The sequence below is a fragment of the Cupressus sempervirens genome, chromosome 5 (assembly GCF_028749045.1).
Source record: "Cupressus sempervirens isolate cs-2001-9-10 chromosome 5, ASM2874904v1, whole genome shotgun sequence".
NCBI lineage: Eukaryota > Viridiplantae > Streptophyta > Pinopsida > Cupressales > Cupressaceae > Cupressus > Cupressus sempervirens.
The window spans coordinates 298611548-298624325 of NC_143122.1; the positions used below are offsets into that span (position 1 = coordinate 298611548).

Below are 12778 nucleotides of genomic sequence, written 5' to 3' on the forward strand. Positions count from 1 at the left end.
CAAATGAGAAAGAATGTAAAAGTTTAGACAAATGTAAATATTCATCTTACTTGCCAAACCTCCATGGATGGATTCAGATCAACTATCCATGGAGATGTATGAATATTTGTATGTAGATGTATTATTGATGTAATATGGTAATTTTGGATTTCTTAAAAATTTTAATATATCTATATGTTCCAAATCATAGATCTATGGATGCAAGTATGTTCTTAATAGCTTTCAAGATGAATGCTAGAAGGATTAATGCTTATAAAATTTTGATGAATATAGTTCTCCTTCCCCGATGACCAACTCCACTATCTCCAATGAAGAAAAGCTATATCTTGAGAAATAAATTCATAAATTATGGCTTTAAATGAGAGACTTTAATGAATCTTAACTTTCTTTGTTTGAACTCCTTGAATGCACTTTTAAATCTTTCTTGCAAATGATTTCTTGAATGAAAGTATGAATCTCTCCCTCAAGTAAATGGCATGAGTTAAATTAGTGCATATGAATAATTTGGATAAATATATTTCATAAATAATGGATGATCAAATCAAGTGAGAATACCTCCTCCTATAGTGGTTTTGAGATCAAAAGTATAAGTGGCCAACTGCACTAGAAAATAAACAAAATTAAAAATCTTGAAATGGGTCCAAGATCCCAAGGAAAAATAACTCAAATCTATGTTGATCTTGACCTTGACCCAGGACATTCCATTCATTGGAAATTACTTCTATAATTTTGGAGACAAAGAAAAAAATGGTTTTAAGTAGAGAAAGTTTTCAGAAAAAGTAGTAGATCGAGCATAAATGAATCCATGTTCTAGGACAACAAAATGGTCTTACAAAGGATGTGTACGATTTTCAAGATGGTAAACTCTTACCCACTTGCATGCTCCTAACTTTCTCATTTGTATCAAGGTATGTGCAAGATCGTCGTGTGCCAAAAAGTGGCAATCTAAAAAATTTGTAGTTCTGAAATATCTCAATCCATTTCAAAATCTATTCCAACTTTTTTCCCACCCACCCCTATACTAAATGAGAACAATTAATATCTTTATCAGGTCTACTATATTTTTTGATACCAAACCTATATGGTCAACTTTAAAAACATCCTTAAAATGTGCTTTTGGCCCATTTTTATGTGATTTTTACTTCAAACATGTAGTTGACGACTTTTTTTTTGCCAAAATTTGATGAGATGAAAAGTGTTTCTTAAGGATGTTCTTATCTTTCCATAAATATAAGGTTTGACAAATTATGATTTTAGTAAGTAATTATTACTTATTTTCTAATGGAGTTATGTATAAAGTGCTCACTAACACACTACTTGAAAAACAACTATAACTTTCAAATGGTTTAACATTTTTAAAATCCAAAAGATGTATCACATTCTATGTTTCTTCTACTATAAGGAAAAAAAATGAAAAATTGAATTTTACAGAGTTCTGGATTAGTTAAGTTGTTCAGACACGAGAATTTTTTATTCTAAAAATACTAAAGTCAAAAATTAATTATTAATTATTTATTTAGAATAAAAATACCCAAAAATATGTGTCACATCTAGGCATGAGTCTACTACTTATATCTATAATATTATTAAAAAATATATTATCATTTGATTTTGATTAAGGTGGTCAAACATAAGTCTACTTCTTATTTTTATTCTAATATTTTTGTAATATTACATTAAAATTCAAAATTTTGACCAATCAATTTTTATTTTGTTTGAGATAAGTCCTAATAGTTTAGAAACTAGATTCAATTTTCTAGAGATTCTTTTCTCTCTACTTTTTGATATAAAGTTAATAACAAGTAGAAAATTGCACGTCAAGTTGACATAACCCTGATTTTCTAATTTTTTATTGTTGTTTGGTTGACCATGATCCTTCACATACCCATCACTATTTGTTATTAAATTTGAGCCCCCCTCACCCCTTTAATTATGCATATAATTGTAATATGAGATATTAGGGAGAGGGTTAAATCATGCCTTGAATGAAAAAGCCACTTTTCCTCTAGGATCTAAATGCTAGCCATTTGTTATATGGTCTCCTTTCCTTTTGGCATCTCCAAGGGATTTGAATTTCTTTGTTCCATGTCTCGTTATATTTTGAAATGCGAGAACACGATGTTTTTGTTGAGAATCTTCCTCACACTCCAACTTGTTTATTTTCCAACCACATTTTCCTCTCATCCCATCCTAGGTTGAAATTTATCAACCTCTAAAAGGCGATAGAAAAATGCATCTCCACCCTTGATATTAATCCTTTCATCCTATCCTTGCATTCTATTGCATTCAAAACTCAATGTTAATTCTATCCATTACCTCATTACATAATTACAATCAACTACATGAAATCTTGAGTACTTGGAGCACCCTTTTGTTGTCAAAATCATGAGAACATTTCATATTCATCATTATTGGATAATTATTAACATCAAGAAGAGTCTCATACTTGATCTTTGAGGGATAATTCAACGGTTTGAACTCTTTTCTTTTCTTATCTTGATTGTTACTTTGGGTTTGTGGCTTTGTGTGATTTCCTTACTTTCATTCTATTTTTAATCATTTTTTATTGCACACAATGCTTATGAAAGTATAAGTAAAATTGGTTATATACAAATTGAACACTATGCCATAAAAAATCAAAAAATACTCAATCTTTAATTTCTAAGAACATTGGAGTTTTCCCTAACATATCCAAAAGCTTACATGAAATCTTGAAATTTGACCAAAAGCTCATGAAACGATATTCCTAAAATATAGGATAGTACAATCATTGAAGCTTGAATAACTATTTAGTATGTCCTTTATTACCATTCAAACTTCAATCACCATTTAATAACCTAGGAAAAGTTTAATTTGTTCTAGTCCATTTATCTAAGTTTTAGAATATGTCTTTGAATTACAATTTTATATATTTTTTGATAGCTTATACTTTCTAATTCTTTCATAAGTGAAGATTTTTCTAATGTGTTCTTTGCTATTATTTATTTCTAACATTAGTATCATTTATTTTAATTTAGTATAAATTAGATTTCTCTTCTCTTGCTTAAAATTTCCACAATGAATTATGAAATTTGATTTTCAAATGTTGATTCAAAAAGATATATTCAATTTTATCTAAAAACATCTAGCACAATATTATAAACTATTTGATAAATTATAATATTTGAAGTCCTATAAATATCTTTCGACACCAGCTTTTGACACAATAGTTAACTAATAAAGTTATGCATTCTGACAACTCTACTAGTTGTAAGAAGAAGACAACTTCAGATTGAGGCCAATAGTTTCTTTACTACGATGATGCTAACAAAGGGGGTGACATTATCCGTCCTCTAAGATTGTGATAAAATTTTATTGACAACCATTATAATGATCCAAATTGTCACACTAATGAAGATTACATCAACATAAGAAAATGTAAGGTATGTTGGTCGATAACTACCAAGATTGAGAATACAAAGCTTTCCTTCTTGATGAAGTGGTTGTTGGACTACTTTACTTATCCCAACATTTAGTTTACTATAGTGTTTAGCAACAATCTTTTGAAGTTGGTGATTCACTAGTTATTCATATTTTATATTTGTAAGAGTTTCATTTTTTAAAATTCTACTTATTACAAGATGAAAAACATAAACTTACAAAAAGTAAGTTAACTTTTGACTATTTAACAATTTTAACTTTAGAATCAAGTCTTAATATGTGATATTTCAACAATTAACATTTTTATAACACAACATGACATATATATATATATATATATATAGTAGAAGAGAAATTTCTCTTTTAGCCTCATTTAGCTCAAGGAAGTAAAGATAGATGAAAATGTCATAATTTTTGCTAGGGCTAACCCACGATTTCAAATCTTTACACCCAAATGCAAAAGAACCAAATGCCACTATATATGGCAACACGATGGTCTAATATTAGTGGCTCTCATGCAATGACAATATTGACAATGGAGTCAGCATCACTTTCTCATAGGCAATCGCAAGTTTGTGCTTACCCAAAAAGTCTCAAGGACGTTGTACTACAATCCATTCTCTCTCCTTATTATACGCACAGTACCAAACAGTGGTGTTACAAAACCCTAATATTATCTCTCCATAACCAACCAAATAACAGGTTTCCATGGACGATATGTATATTCTATATTGAGTCTAACAAATAACAATCAGTCTCAGACTATATGTATAAGCTTATCTACACAAACACTTCATACAGATGATGCTAATTACCTTTCCATATCTATCCTTCATTCCCATATTCTAACTAGTACAAGACTCCATTACAACCACAAAATGGCTGCAACCCACATCGAATTATTACCCATACTAGTATTTTTTTTCTTGCAAGTTTTCTTGTCTAAATCAAGACCCGTGGACACAAACAGCAACTACAATGCAATTGATTCATGTTGGAGAAGAGACCCATATTGGGCAAATCAGAGGATGAGTCTTGCAAATTGTGCAAAAGGCTTTGGAAGTTATGCCATGGGAGGCAGTGGAGGTGAGATTTACACGGTGACTAGAGATGATGATAATGCTGTAAATCCTTTACCCGGGACTCTCAGATATGGAGTTACAAGAGATCGGCCTCTGTGGATAGTTTTTGCGAGGGATATGAAGATTGTGCTTCAGATGCCCTTGTTCTTCGCAAGCCACAAGACCATTGATGGAAGAGGAACAAGTGTCGTCATTGGTGATGGGCCTTGCATTACGCTTTATAACACCAGCAATGTTATCATCCATGGCTTGACTATTCGTGAGTGTAAAGCTACTGGGCCTGGAAATGCGTTGATATATGAGTCTAGAGGAGTGGTGAAAGATTATCCAATGGATGGTGATGGTATATCTGTTATAAGTTCTACAGATATTTGGATTGATCATAATACCATTTCTCATTGCAGTGATGGTCTTGTAGATGTGACTCTTGGCTCCACTGCAGTTACTATTTCGAATAACAGGTTCTTTAATCATGATAAGGTAAATCAGCATTTATCTAAAAATAATAGATATCCTTTTTCTTTGTCACAACATCAATTTTTTTTTAGGGTTTGCTCTTTTTCCTATGGGTTTTTTCATCATCATGTTTAATTTTTTTTATCTAAGTAATAATACGAAGAGTTAGGTTTCATATGACACTTCAATCAGGTTTTTCATTTCATTTTATTTTCTCTGGTGTATTGGAAGAGTACCAATAGCTGATATGGGTAATAACTATGATCTTTTGTCATCTTGATTTCTGACTTATTAATATTAAAGGAATTTAAAAATGATAATACATGTATCAATAGTCCATCACACAATTGGTAATGGTAATTAGTTCATTTGTGCATCATAGTTGAAACATTTTGTAATGACCAGTGCTACTTCAAAAACATACTAGAAATCACAAAATTTGTTTCTATTAATTTTTCATAATTTTGAGAATTGTTAGGCATAATATTGAGTCCATCTATTGTATCAAGAATCATTGTGAATGCAAGAATGGTATATTATCTATGAAAGTTAGACTTCACTCTTTATTAGATACAGGTTGTCATGTTGTAGGTTTGACTTTTTCTATTGTGTAACACAATATATTTTTGCATGGATGAATTAATTTTTTTTTAGTTAGTTTCTTTAGGTAAAAGATTGTAACTATATTATATTTATATTCAAAGGTGGATTGACATATGAATTCCAAAATTTTAGAATATTAAAAATAGAGAAATTTCACCCTCTCTCATGAAACCAAAAAATCATAAATTTAAACTATGTCAAGAAGATGTAATAATTTAAACTTTTTTCTATTAATATTGTTAATTTAGAAATGTAATAGAAAGGATATTAGCTGAATATTGTATCCATATTTATTAGTTTAGAGATAACTTATGTAGTGAATAATGATTGAAAAATATTATTAGATTTTTCTTTTGAATGACTTAGAAAGCAAAATATTGTAATAATTATAACGTCCTATAATATTGTGATGTGAATATCAGGATTTAACTGTGTGATTTTTGAGTCAAACTCGATGACCCATGTTTCATGAGTAGTGATTCAACATGAATCCATCTCTCATGAGAATAAATGGAACACTTAGCACTCATTGGATCTAGGTGATGCTCACAGGGGTGAAGCACCGGGACTTCCCGGGAGGTCACCCATCCCAGTACTACTCCAGCCTGAGCGCGCTTAACTACGGAGTTTCCTCCACAGTTAAACCCAAAGCTTGCAAATGGGGTTGCAAGCTTTGGGTTTAACTGTGGAGGAAACTCCGTAGTTAAGCGCGCTCAGGCTGGAGTAGTACTGGGATGGGTGACCTCCCGGGAAGTCCCGGTGCTTCACCCCTGTGAGCATCACCTAGATCCAATGAGTGCTAAGTGTTCCATTTATTCTCATGAGAGATGGATTCATGTTGAATCACTACTCATGAAACATGGGTCATCGAGTTTGACTCAAAAATCACACAGTTAAATCCTGATATTCACATCACAATATTATAGGACGTTATAATTATTACAATATTTTGCTTTCTAAGTCATTCAAAAGAAAAATCTAATAATATTTTTCAATCATTATTCACTACATAAGTTATCTCTAAACTAATAAATATGGATACAATATTCAGCTAATATCCTTTCTATTACATTTCTAAATTAACAATATTAATAGAAAAAAGTTTAAATTATTACATCTTCTTGACATAGTTTAAATTTATGATTTTTTGGTTTCATGAGAGAGGGTGAAATTTCTCTATTTTTAATATTCTAAAATTTTGGAATTCATATGTCAATCCACCTTTGAATATAAATATAATATAGTTACAATCTTTTACCTAAAGAAACTAACTAAAAAAAAATTAATTCATCCATGCAAAAATATATTGTGTTACACAATAGAAAAAGTCAAACCTACAACATGACAACCTGTATCTAATAAAGAGTGAAGTCTAACTTTCATAGATAATATACCATTCTTGCATTCACAATGATTCTTGATACAATAGATGGACTCAATATTATGCCTAACAATTCTCAAAATTATGAAAAATTAATAGAAACAAATTTTGTGATTTCTAGTATGTTTTTGAAGTAGCACTGGTCATTACAAAATGTTTCAACTATGATTTTGGGTTTAACTGTGGAGGAAACTCCGTAGTTAAGCGCGCTCAGGCTGGAGTAGTACTGGGATGGGTGACCTCCCGGGAAGTCCCGGTGCTTCACCCCTGTGAGCATCACCTAGATCCAATGAGTGCTAAGTGTTCCATTTATTCTCATGAGAGATGGATTCATGTTGAATCACTACTCATGAAACATGGGTCATCGAGTTTGACTCAAAAATCACACAGTTAAATCCTGATATTCACATCACAATTTGACTAGCTATGGAAATCATCTCCTACTTATCAGTCCTATAATATGTTACTATTTGTATTATGTTATTTATTGTAGTGATAAATTAATTTAGAAGAGTTATTTTATAATAAATTTTTAATATATATTTTTATCTATGTAAATAATTAACTAATTATTTCACTTTCTTAATATCCATACCACATGACAGGTAATGTTATTAGGCAACAGTGACACATATACACCCGACATAAATATGAGGGTTACTGTGGCATTCAACCATTTTGGACCAGATCTCATGCAACGGATGCCAAGGTAAATTATGAATCAATTGAATTTATTTTATTTTTTAAAAACATGTTCTACAATTATTAATAGATTTTGAATAAAATTTATATATGAATATTTCTTGTATATTACATTAAATATTTTGTTGGATCAAAATTATAGTACATAATATTCTATAAGTTTATTTCAAAGTGTTATTTTTATGTCTATATATCTAACCTATTATATCTTTGTTAGATAATATTTATACTAAAATACTCTTTTATGATATTGTCTTTTAACATATTGCATCTATTTTCAAATAGAAAATGTTGATGATATTTCTATAAGACTTTTTGAAAATCTAATGTTATAAATATGTATTTATGATATGATTATTTAAGTGAATACTAAATTTTAAAAGTAAGAAAATATATATAATATAAGTATATAATCTTTATTGACTTTTCAATTACATAGAAAGTACAAAAAGTAAAAATAAAACCATTCACAAGTTCCTTATCTATCAATTACAATTCAAAATTCATGCTGATAATTATTCATTGCTCTCAATAAAATATATAGTAACATACAAAATAATTATAAGCAGTGAAGAATAAATAAATGTTTCCTTAATAATGAAATAATAATTGTATATATATTCTTTTTGTTACAAATCTCTTAAAAGTGTTACTTATTATCACTCTATATTATGTCTTACAATGACAATAAGAATCAAATTTTATTTTTTATTCAAATTGTATTCGTACATTAGTATAAAAATCTTTTTATTATATGAACTACTAAAATTCAAACAAAATTATATAGCCTACAAATCATTAATAAAATTAATAACTTCAATATTATATATATATATATATATATATATATATATATATATATATCCACTTTATATAAATATTTATATTTTCATTCAACTTCCAATTTTTTACTATTTTACTTTCAATCAAATAACAAATTTATTTTTTCCTTAATATATCAGATAATTGCTAATATCTTGCTCATATCTTATGATGTTAATTGTTAACTCAAAAATATAATATTGTGCTATCTCACAATTCAAATCATATTTTCCATCTAGAGTGATTTCTAATTCTTTTGTGAATGATAATGTAGGTGTAGATTGGGATATGCACATGTAGCAAATAACTATTATGAGCCTTGGGGCATATATGCAATTGGAGGAAGCTCACATCCAACCATCTTAAGTGAAGGCAATTGGTTCGTGGGGCCAAACGATAATACCAAGAAACAAGTGACAAAGGTGTGTGGTTCATCTTGTGTATGGAGATCAATACATGACATGTTTTTGCAAGGATCATATTTCACACAATCAGGTTTAGGGAATGCACGGCCGAGATATGATCCTAGACAATACTTTAAGGTTTCTATTGTCTATTTAGTACCTAAATTGACAAAGAATGCCGGGGCTCTCAATTGTTTTCCCAACAAGCCTTGTTGGTAAAGGATTTTTTAATTTGTGTGACTCCAGGCAACCATCTAACATACTAAAGGCTTGATGCCTGTCTATGTATTGACCAACTATAGTTCAGGTATATTTAGCTCTGCATGGACGTTTCCTTGCTGTTTCTTTTCTCCGTTTTATGTTGTACATATCAATGATAAAAACTATATTGTTCGAGTTATGATTATATTCATAACTCTATTGGTTATATCTGACTTTATTGGGATAAAGTTGTACAAATCAATGATAAATATTATTTTGTTTGAGTTATGATTATATTCATAACTTTATTGGTTATATCTTGAGTTGGTGGTCAGAATTTTAAAAAAATTGTAATAGAACAAATGAATAAGATCAAGTTTTAAATTAATTCAATTGACTACATAGAAATTGTTTCAATATATCATGTTATATTTTATTCAAAGACAAAAGTTTATCTTTTTAAAAATTTAGATTATTTATTTTCTATATCTACATATACATATGTATATACTCAATTAATATTTAATTTAATATATAAGTTTTTAAATCAATTAAATTAAATAAATATAATTTACTAATCTTTCATGTTTTAATAGATAAATTTAATGTAAAATTGTGATATTGATCATTATTATTCATTTGATATTGTGTCCTTTTTCCTTTAACTAAATAATTTTAATTTATGCAATTAATAACAACTATGTCCTTTTATTTGATTTTTTTACTATCAAATTTGTACCTAGATGATCATTTTGCTTCTTTTATGAATTAGTTTTGTTATTCTTGAAATTAACTTGATCTAATTAATTCTCACATTAAATTATTTAAATCTCTATCCTAACTTTTCTTCTAGAAATAAGTAAACATTATTATATACTTATCTTCTTTTTAATCCCATTCTTTGATTGATTGACTTAAATTTTATTTAATTACTAATACTTTAATCCATCAACTCTTTAAAAATAAAAAATAAAATTGGTAAGAGACTAAAGCCAAGGTTAATAATTATTTGTTGTGACTAATTATTTCAATTATTAGTTAAGCTTGAGTAGATTTGAACCCAAGACCTCCCAATTAAGAGACTCGCAATTTACCATTATGTTGTAGGCTCTTGCCTATCTATCAACTCTCTTATCTTAACTTTTTTTTAATTATAATTCTCTGCTCACTTAAGTCCATTTTATTTCAACTATGTGTTTGTACTAATCTTATGGTTTCATTTTATATCATTCACTTCGTGCTTGATTAAGTTTAGGCTTTGAATTTGGATTTTGTGGTGCCCTTACATTCTTAGCTTTATTCTTCAATTCCAACTTCAACATAATTTTTTTGTTATTTACATATAATGTTAAAGTCTTCATATATTATTATTAAATATGGGGGAATCATAAGGGATGAGAATGGAAGAGGTATGATGACATTCCACTCCCTATTGGAAACCATAATAATCACCTTGATTGAAGCCATGGGAACTTCTAGAACTTTCTGGTAGGTTCAACTGCATAAAGGTGTGGATAAAAGGAGATTAAAATAACATAATTCTGTGTCACAAAGGGAAAAGTAAGGATTCTTGGACTATCAAGGTCTAAATAATTCCTCTTTAGACATTATCAAGTCATTTAAAAAATGTTATACATCACATGCCTTTAGAAAAGATAATACTGTTGTTGATTTCCTAGCTAATAAAGGGGTGGAAACCAAATTTAGGTTAGCATGACCAAGGGAGGAGTGTTTGGTAAATGATGTAAATTTTCTTCTTGTCTATGACAAAGCTTGTAGTAAATAATGTAATAATTTGTCACTCTTCAATGGTTTTTAATGACCAGTAGGTTTATTGTGTATCTTAATGACAGGTGTAGGAATGCTTGGATGACACTTGATGTCATCAATTACTCATATGCTTTCTAGGTGACTTGGACCCTTTTATTAGTTACTAGGTTTTTTTTGTCCATTCACCATTTTAATTTGTATTTTTTGGCTATTGAAAGAATGATAAAAGATAAAAAGTGGGTGGATTTGATTAATTATGTTCATCCTTGAAAGCTAATTCTTCCTTGTAGCATAGAAAGGGGAAACTATGTAGTACATGGAATGAATACATCTATGGGATCCAAACATGATGAAGCTCCTCATGAAGGATCACAAGGAGGTTAAAATCAATGGAAGGATTGTTAAGGTCAATGAAAGTCTCATTACATAGATCACAAACTTTTCTATGGAAAGTATAAAATTTTATAGGGATAAGAAGTCATCAAATGCATCAATTAATAAATTCCCTAAGACTACAAACAAAAAGAATAAGTAAGGGAAGGTGAATAATGGTTTCTATGAGTAAAAGGAAATCAAATTAGTGTGGAGGGAGGTGTTTAGAGTGGTAATTGAACATTTCTATTTGGACAACTAGTTTACTAAGCTTTATGGATACCATTTTGTATTGTTAAACAACTGAATTTCATACCATAAATATAGCTCTAATAAAAACCACTTCTTCTATAATGTTATAAATATTAACAAGAAACTAAGGAAGGGGTGAATATGTTGCTACCAAAATGCATAAACTAAAACCCCTTGATCCAACAAAGCCTTTCACCAAAGTGAAAAAAATTTTTACTAATTTGGATAAAGTTAAAAAGGTAAACATCAAATTTAGTAAAAACTATTCACCATATGACACAAATATCAAATTATCTTGGTAACTCAATTTGGGTGAACAAAATAGTGGTGATAAACCCAAAATGGTTGAATAATACTTTTTTTATAGTATGTCTTATTGCAATATAGAGAATGCACTTATTTTTTTGGCATACTTCCCAAAAGTTTCTTCTCAAAATAATTATTCTTGGGAATTGACCCTAAGGAAATCTCATTGACTTATATTGACAAAAAAATTTGATTACATAAATAATTTTTGTAATAATATCTCTCTATGCTTGGTTCTACTCCATTAAAGTATAGTTAGATTCTCTTCTATAATAATTTCTACCACATACAAGCAAGAAACTAAACCTTCACTAGATCTACACAAAAATAAAAAATAAACCCTTTGTTTTTGGAATAAAAATATCCCTTGTGAAACACACACATTCAAACCTTTCACCATCATATTTATCAACAATTAGATTAGAAAACCATAATCTAAAAGCATCCATATAATGTAATCAAAACTAACCATAAAAATACAGATGTTCACATTCCATTGTCTTAGATCCATCTTTTGCACCTCAAGGTCATAACCATAACCCTAAACCATTTTATTGATCTCTCATAAAATATTTTATAAAAGTCCCTCAGCATGTTATCTTATAGAACAAAGGTAAATTATGTGTTTGGGTAAAGTTTCTTGAATCATCCACATCAATCCATATAGGTCGCCAACTCACTAGGAACATAATAGGTATGTGCACAAAGATGGGGGACCAAAAAGGGGTATACAATGTCCATAATTAGAATTAATTTTATATAGTATTAGATAGATAATAGAGAGATCTACAATTTTATCATATGATCTTATCATTTTTGAAGTACATGCAAACTAAAAAAGGAGCACACAAAATAAATGTGATGTTTTTGTGTGATTACTAGAAAGTAGGTCTCCAACTTGTTTGAATCTTCCAAGCCATTGTGTTGGATCTCCCAGGAAAATACAAGCCTTAGGTTTGGTGGATTCTAATGAATTTAAAATCATCCATGCACAATAGTGCATACAT

The 12778-nt window shown here is 29.2% G+C and overlaps 1 pseudogene; it reads left to right on the top strand.

Moving 5' to 3' along the window:
• Positions 1-4397: 4397 nt before the first annotated feature.
• Positions 4398-9089, top strand: LOC149555758 (pectate lyase 1 pseudogene; annotated as a pseudogene).
• The last annotated feature ends 3689 nt before the right edge of the window (positions 9090-12778 follow it).